We start from the raw sequence: 9,170 nt of genomic DNA on the forward strand, positions 1-9,170 counted from the left end.
TACCAGTAGTTCACACATTAAAAAATAGTTTAAGTATTAATGCTATATTTCAGGTACTAACCTGTGTGTATAATCATAATTATGGGGTGGGATGGAGTTTTACATTAGGTGGGCTCGGCTGGATCTGTACCAAAAAAATATTCCCTGTTCAAGCCAGTAATTTGAATCTTTTGTGGTACTGGTATTAATATTCATGATATTTTCACTGTCTGAAAAAACAAAAACTTTTAATACATTAAGAATATGTTTGTAGGTATGTCATTCACAAGGACTGTCCGACAGCCCTTTGAGTGTTTGGGTTGCAGATCAACTAGAGGGCCAGGTCTTGACTGCACATTGTACATGTATAGCAGGAATAGGAAAGTGTTGCACCCATGTAGCAACCACATTATTCTACACGGAGACAGCAGCAAAGATGACAAGAGGTCAGACCTGTACTTTGTACAACCAACAGCAACACAAACAATTGGTATTATTACACGATTCAGTTCTAAGCATTTAACTGCTAGGTTCACCGTTATTTCACTAATTTGTTCTTACGTTCAATATGGCGGAATAAACAAAGCCGGCCAAGTGCATGACGTCACGTACATAACTTATATAGCTACTGTGACAAAGGCAAAAAACAGGCAAAGGTAAAAAACATTTAAATAGAATTAAAAAGACCCACAACCCGCAAAAAGCTAAAAACACGATCAAGTTGGACAGTGTCACCATGGCTAATGACACCATCCAACAGCAGAGGTAGACCCATAGAAAGTACATGTCAAAAATTATGCCGCCGCTCATGGTCGTAACGACGGCACGACGGTAAAACATAGGCTGTAGTGACTTGAGTGTCACGAAGGCTATACATTGGTGGGTCAGTACCAGATAAAAGAAAACGATGAGTTAAAAAAACTGTGACTAATACGTAGCCTAGCCAGGACAACTTCCTCCTTTCTATCCTTACAGAAACAAGAAGGCCAAATAGCAACAAGAGATTTGATCTGGGAAATCTTGTTGTGACGTTGTTTATCCCAGCCGACTGCCAACTGGCGCGAAGCGGAGTCTTGAATACAGATCCATATTCCATATATGGGACAGGCACAGCCGTGATGGCACAGAGTAGACGTACTTAGCTGCAGTGTTAACGAGCTCGTTCCCTGGAATACTGACGTGGCCAGGTATCCAGAAAAACTAAATGGGAACAGAAGATAGAGAAAAATAGGTCAGTCTTTTTTAAGATTGAGGAGAACATGGTGAGAACTAACGTTAAGTGACTCAAAGGCCAGTAGAGAGCTAAGAGAGTTGGTGTAAATAGTACAATCAGTGTACTGCATAGTTTCTACATGATCCAAGGCAAGAGAAATGACATACAACTAAGCAATGAACACAGAAACTATAGAGGGGATCCTGTGAGCAACCACTGAGCCACAACAAACCATGGCAGAGCCCATAGAGTCGCCTGATTTCGAACCATCCATATAAATAGGAATAGAAGAATGGTTCTAAAGATGTTCGGCAAAGAGAAGATGGTACTTCTAATCGGGAGTATCCACCTTCCTCAGATGACTCAAAGAAAGGTCACAATTGGGGATGGTAATAAGCCACGGTGGAAATGACTGATCACTGGAAACAGTAGCATCATCCAATGCCAGACCCAATTCAGCCAGTTGTGCCTGGATATGAAGGCCAAAAGAATGAATTGCAAACCATCTATTCTGAAAGAGCACAGCCTACTGAGGAAGAAAGACACAACCCAAGGTGGGATGCTGTGGTATGGATCGTTACAAATGACATAGGTGAAAAGGAGGTTCGTGGGACTCAGTTTATAAACTCTGGACTGGAGAAGTGTGGAAAGCTCCCGCGCAGAGCCAAAGCCCCAAATGGTGAATGGGACCCACCATCTTCAAGGCAGAGGCTTTGGCAGAATCATAGACCAGAGACCCATAGTTCAGTTTGGATCAAATGAGGGCACGATAGATCTCGAGCATAGAACAGTGATCTGCTTCCCAAGAAGTGAAAGAGAGGACACTGAGGATGTTCAGTGCCCTTGTACACTTGACACGTAGCTGCTTGATGTGAGAAAGAAAAGTAAGCTTATGGTCAAAGATAAGCCCCAAGAACTTTGTCTTGTTAACCACGGGAAGAACAACATCACTGAGACAGAGTTCAGGATCGGAGTGTAAATCCCGTTAGTGGCAAAAGTGCATGAAAATGGTTTTGGAGAAAGAAAAGGTAAAACCGTTTGCTGTCGTCCACTTCAACTAGTGATTGAGTGCAGTTTGAAGTACTGCTCAATAAACCTCATGTTCGACGACCCTCAAGAAATGTGGAAGTTGTCAACATAGAGGCCGTTTGCAACCGTAAGAGGAAGTTGTTTAGTGATAGCAATGATCTCGATACTGAAAAGTGTGACACTCAAGACACAGCCCTGAGGGACTCCAAGTTCCTATGTGAAAGAATGGGAAAGGATCAAACCCACGCAGACTTGGAATCGCCTGTCTAGTCAAACGTTATGAATAAAAATTGGTAGATGGCTATGCAACCCATATGAGTGGAGGTCTCGCAAAATGCCATACCTCAATGTAGTAGTTGTTTCTTTGAATCAAACAAGATGAGCATTAACCATCCTCTCTAAGACCTTACAAAGACAGCCAATTAAAGCAATTGGACGATAAGTTGAATGAATCTTGGGATCCTTACCAGGCTAAGAAAAAGTTAGAATAATAGTCTTGCACCAAGTATCAGGAAAAACGTTCTCCTGCTAGATCTGGTTAAAGACAACCAGAAAAAGAGCAAAAGAGGCAGGAGAAGTTAGGATAATAGCCTTGCACCAAGTATCAGGAAAAACGTTCTACTGCTAGATCTGGTTAAAGACGACCAGAAAAAGAGCAAAAGAGGCAGGAGAACAATGGTGCAGCATCTCATAGTGAACATTATCAGGTTTGACCAATTTATTGCCAGACCAATGACGAGCAAACTTGAGCTCAACCAGTGCAAGGGGACGATTATAGTGATAGAAACAATCGGCCCGAAAGGAAAGAGGCAATTGTTGTGCACTAGACTTGATGGCCAAAAAGGCGGGGGAAGAAACAGAAGTGTTAGAAAGATGAGAAAAGCTCTCGCCGAGTGTATTGGCGATGCTCTGTACATCAGCAACTTCCTGGCCATTTGAGAACAAGATGAAAAGGGAATGGGAAGCCTACCCCCACTGACCTTCCGAATCTTGTCCCATATTAATTTGGAACTGGTGGAAGAAAATATGCTAGTTGTGAACTTAATCCGAGATTTCTTTTGGCTTTGACGTCTGATCTGCCGAGCAGAGAACACTTCTGTTTATGGCCACGCCATTCGTCCAGACTAGAAGGAGGTTGTCGACCTCCATGTATCCTACCTGGATTGAGTGGGCAGATCTCTGTCAGTAGAAGTAGATTCCAGTGACTGATGACATGAACGAATAATCGTTCTGCATCTCGAGACCAAAGAAGATGGAAGCAGGAACTGGAAGCCAGGGCCGAAGGAGATGGATCCAGACAGTCACTGAAAGCAGTGGTGGGGATAGAGACAAGAGTAGACGTTGGCTTGTAGCAGTAGAATGTAGTGCAGCAGCGTATGTCCGTGATGGAGTAGGGGACAACAACTTCTGATCCTCGGGATAAGAAATGTTGTTAACAGTTTTTATTTCTGTCCCTCTTTCTCCTCCACCCATTTAGGGCAAGAACGATAGTAAGAGGGGTGGGAATTACCACAATTAACACAGTGAGGGTCCAGTTCACACTCGTATGCATCATGGTTTTTGTCACCACAACGAGCATACATCACAGAACCATGACAAGATGCCTTCGAATGACCAAACTGCTCATGCTGGAATCATCTGAGAGGGTTGGGAATATATAGCCATTCCTTACAGTTCAGATAACCTGCCTTGACAGTGGCAAGTGGACGTGGCGATGTAAACGTCAAAATAAGAACATTGGTAGGCAGCATAATCCCTTCTTTACAAGTAGAAATACGTGGCACTGCAGAAACTCCTTTGTTGGAGAAACCAGCGAGGATCTCCGACACGAGGATGTTCTTCAAATCCCTCTCAACAATAACTCCTCGTGAGGAATTCAAAGTAACATGAGGAGTAACCTCAATGGATATATCTCAAATGGCCTTTGAATTCAGGAGGAGTTCACTGTATTTTGGTGTAGATGTTTCCACCAAGATGTCCCCAGAACGTAGCTTTTTGACTAACTTTGGAGAGCCAGCAAGCTCCTCTAATCCCACTTCCCTGTACAAAAAAGGGAGACATTTGCCCTTAAGGTTTGTCTAACAAGGAGTGCAAGAAAATGAAGTACGAGTTCAGAATGGGTTGAATATTACTGGTCAGAGTCTTCAAGACGTGGTCATTTACCAATTTGCTGTTTTTTTAGTATTTTATTTTCTTGAGGATTTGGGGGTCCATAATAAAAGAAGAAAGTTTCAGTGCCCACTGACCCCACCCACCATGGGGTCCTGCGAGGGGACACACTACAATGCCAAACAAGGACACTGCAGCAATGCCATGGCTTATTGAGCACTCTACCCAAACACCAACATCAGACACAATGTCCACAACACCCGTTGAGAACGCCCAACACTGACACTCAAAGCCACCCTAAGGTCACCCGTCTACAGGAATTCAAGGCCAAAGTGATGTGTTGCAGTGCCCCAGGCACCACTCAACCCCCAGGATCTTCTCCTCCCCTTCGCGGGTTGCCACGCACAGCAAACACGTTGGTGGATGTTCAGATCTCAGAGGAGGTAAAATGAAGATACAAAACCTTACCTAGGTGGTCCCCTCCCCACATACAGGAATCCACCTCGAGGGTTGTCAGCCAGTCTTGTGTCACAATGAGAATAATGTTACTATTAATTCTTCAGGGGTGTGAGCTGGCATCATGCGTAATAAAATTCAACTAAACGACAGAGGAAGAGGCACGTAAAATATGAATATTGTAATTATTGACAAAAGTTAAGGAATACCACCTCAAAGTGTTTTTATACTAATATTCGCTTCATTCATTCTTTCTATCATCAGTACATATCAACGCATCAATTACTAGGATTATATATATATATATAGCTAATTTTTTGTGGTTGTCTTTTTTATAATATTTATGAATAACAAATGATATACGTTGAACGTACTAAAAAAGACTGGCAAAATGTAAAATAAGCACTTTCCTCTACTTTAGACTTTTCATATAACATCAATAACACTCATTATTAATGGGTAATATCCAATCATTGACTTTTTAAAAGATATTAAGCCCAGACCTTTATATAATAATCTCAAATTTAATTTCATGTAGTTTATTTACCTAGTAGCTACGAAAACGAGAATTTGGAAAGGTTAATTATTGTTACAGCCATCTTGAATACTTTTATCTCAAATAAATGTTTTTATTCAGGCATTTACCAGAAGGATATGAAAAAACATGACTTTGAAAAGTGAAAAACTGTGATCATCACCTATAAACAAAGTAATTGTATTATAATTTCATATTTAGCTATCCGTATTAGGTAAACAACTATTATAAGCTCTAAGTCAGGTATAGCAATAAAATATTAAAGACTAAAGTGGACATCATGTGTTTCATGATTATGAGTTCTAATGGAGAAGAAGATTTAAGATTTATTTTTCTGTTAGAGTAACTTATTATGCGTTATAAAACATGATATGACTTCTTGATCTATGAAACGATACATGATATGACTTCTTGATCTATGAAACGATACAGATGAAAACACATTTTTATTTTTTAATTGAATATAGCTAAACTCCTTGTCCCCCGATGGTTGAGCGGTTAGTTTGAGGGCTCATAACGCTAAAAACTGGGGTTCGATTCCAGCAATTTTGTATATCACAACTGGCTTACTATATAACTTTTCATTTGCTAGCGAAAAAAAGAAACAAAACTCCTTAAATTAACATCTTTTGATTTTGTTTTATCAGAGACACTCGCAAAGAAAGGATTGAAGTTGGCCACAAAGAGATATTGTTCATTTCAATGCACAAAATAATGATGTTATTATCAAATCCAACGAACCAATTAAATTTGAAGATGAGAAATCTATAATACAAACGTTATTACATCACGTTAGCGTTACTTCCTAACGTGAGGATCACGTCTTTCTGTCTAATGTCACAAATTTATTAACAATTGTTCGAATGCCCCTCAGAGCTATTGATGCGGAAACCTCTGAAATATCGTTGTGTTTTATTTTGAAGACTGATCTAAATCAAAGATAAATACAACCGCACGAATGTTGATAAAATATATTTCTTTTAACATTCTATTCGTTGAAGTAAACATCTTAAGCTATTTTTACGTAATGAAGATTGATATTCATAAGATTACAGCATCTTTATTGCTTAACATTACTTAACAAAAATAACAATTACTTAACCCAACAATAATAAGTACAGACAAATGGACAGAACTGTATAATGAGTACAAATGATGTACTTAACGTATAAAAAAATGGGAGTTTTTTTGTAGAAAAAGAGAAAAAAAGAAGAATCTTAAGTAATGTTTAATGAAATAAACTAAAGGCAGCTTGGAAGATAGTAAAAAATCGAGTTAAAGAGAAAAGTAGAAAATATTAGTGGCGTCGACTGCAACAAATTATGTTGTAAAAACAACATGGTCAATCTGTCTTCGAATACAGCAAAGTAACGTTTCGTAGCCTCGCGGATACACTGACAGATACGATTAGTAATACTTTTTCTTCATAGATTCTAGAAACCTGGATTATCCTATGCGGATGTATTATTGTGACGTCATTCAGTTTGACACTTCTCTTTATGTACGTCAAGATATATTATCTTCAAAAGAAGAACAACTACAATACTAATACGTGATGAACACTGAACTTCACACGTGAGTCCTCGCACAACTCAAACTATATTACTTATAAATCGCCATGATGTTTATTACCGTATATTTCATACCTGATACGAATAATTACGTTAAACAGATCATCTCAAGAACGAAAAAATTTGTCATTCTGGATAAGCCTTGTCCAGTGCCATAAGTATTATGTTTGATTTACAAACATACACAAACCTCTATACGTTTGTTATCCTGACGTTCTTTATATGTATATCGTTAGATTCCTCTCGTACTTCTTGTTCGTTTTCATAGTGACCTGACTCGGATCTTTGTACAGAAAGAATTCAATCACAAATTGGTGCCACAAACAGTGCCCTCTATATATAAATATATCGCCACTTATCTATGATTTTAAGAAATAATACATATTTTACAACTACAATGTTTCATTTTGAAACAAGTGTTCAATATACTGTAGATATTTCTAGAAATAAGTGTTTAACATAATGTAAATATTTTTGGAAAAAAGTTATCAACGTGCTATACATATTCCTGGAAGGAAGTGTTCAACTATATATGCCTTAGGAAGAAAGCGTTTAACACACTCTATGCTTTTGTAAACAAGTGTCAACACACTATATCTGCTTTTGGAAATAATGTTCAACACATTATATACGCCTCTAGAAGGAAGTCTTCAACATACTATAATGTGTTGAACACTGCCTTCTAATCATATATATGCAGAGTCATGTAAGACTTCCTTCCTTCTAATCATATATATAGTATGTTTAGTGTTTAACACACTATACATGACTCTGCAAGGAAGTCTTCAACATACTATATATATGATTAGAAGGCAGTGTTCAACACATTATACATGACTCTGCAAGGAAGTCTTCAACATACTATATATATGATTAGAAGGCAGTGTTCAACACACTATACATGACTCTGCAAGGAAGTCTTGAACATACTATATATATGATTAGAAGGCAGTGTTCAACACACTATACATGACTCTGCAAGGAAGTGTTTAACACGATGTACATACACATGCTTCTGAAAACATGTAATCAACACACTATATGTACTTCTGGAGTTTTTAGATGCTTTATTCATGAAGCTATATTTTTTGACCCACCTCATTAACCTTATACATCACAAGCGATTGTTGGATATAATTAAGAAATATATTTTCCTTCTTTTTTCCTTGTTTTTTAGAAGATCGTAACAAACGACAGGAAATCAGGAACTGTACAGAGCTTCACTTTGAATCAATGTTGTAAATACATTTAGTGCAGACTTTCATAACTTAGATAATTACGATCGCTTTGGCGTAAAAATCAATTTAGTATTTTGAATGATTAATGATTATCATGATTTGTTTACTATGTGCTTAAGAGAACCAGTTCTAAATGTCTGATCGTGAATATTTAAAATCCTTGTTTATTTTTTTATAGTATTTTTTATTTAAATTTTAAGTTAAAACCCAGAATCATGATAAGTTTTAGTTGCTGTGTTTCATCATTCATTACTTTCTTCAAAAAATAGCTATTACTGGCTAAGATGGTAAACTGTTGAAGAAACACATTCTCTCTCTTCCTTGAGCGATAAATAACAATAGCAGCTTTGCTGCCATAAATGCGAAAATAATACAACTACGTTTCGTTGAATAATCCAATGTTTAAAAGTGATATATACATATATATAATAACTTTAATTTTCTTGGGTTTTTGCTATTTGCGGTTCTAATTCAAAAGATGTTTAGTTTTTAAAACCCTAGATAATATCATGGCTTTGAAAGACTGGGACTTTAGATATGATGTAGATTTTATGGTATAAGGCGGTTGCTATTTACGTCACTTGCCCCGACTCATTGTACACGTACACACAAATACATTGTTAATTAGCTTACCAATATTACTTGTATGTAATAGCCCTGTTACAGGAAATTAGGTTAATTTGTTTGGGTAGTCCTCATCATTCATCGATCTTCCACAGGGATCATTTTGTTTGTTTGTTTCTTTTAGCGCAAAGTCACACAATGGGCGTCTACGTTCTTTCCAACGCGGGTAATCGAACCTAGGATTATAGCGTTGTAAGTCGGAATATTTACGTCTAACCCACTGGGAGCCTCACGAGAAAAAGAACTGATAATGAAACATATATTATCAAATTATAATGTGTGATATAGCAAAATTAATGTCTTCATAATTGTTAATTGGACGTCTCTATAATAATTCAAAGGAAAGTTCTAAGACATGATAATTGAACGATTTAAAAATAGACAGTTAAAAAAATGAAAAGGAGATAAGATAGCAT

This window comes from Limulus polyphemus, unplaced genomic scaffold (genome assembly GCF_000517525.1).
Source record: "Limulus polyphemus unplaced genomic scaffold, Limulus_polyphemus-2.1.2 Scaffold617, whole genome shotgun sequence".
Classification (NCBI taxonomy): Eukaryota; Metazoa; Arthropoda; class Merostomata; order Xiphosura; family Limulidae; genus Limulus; species Limulus polyphemus.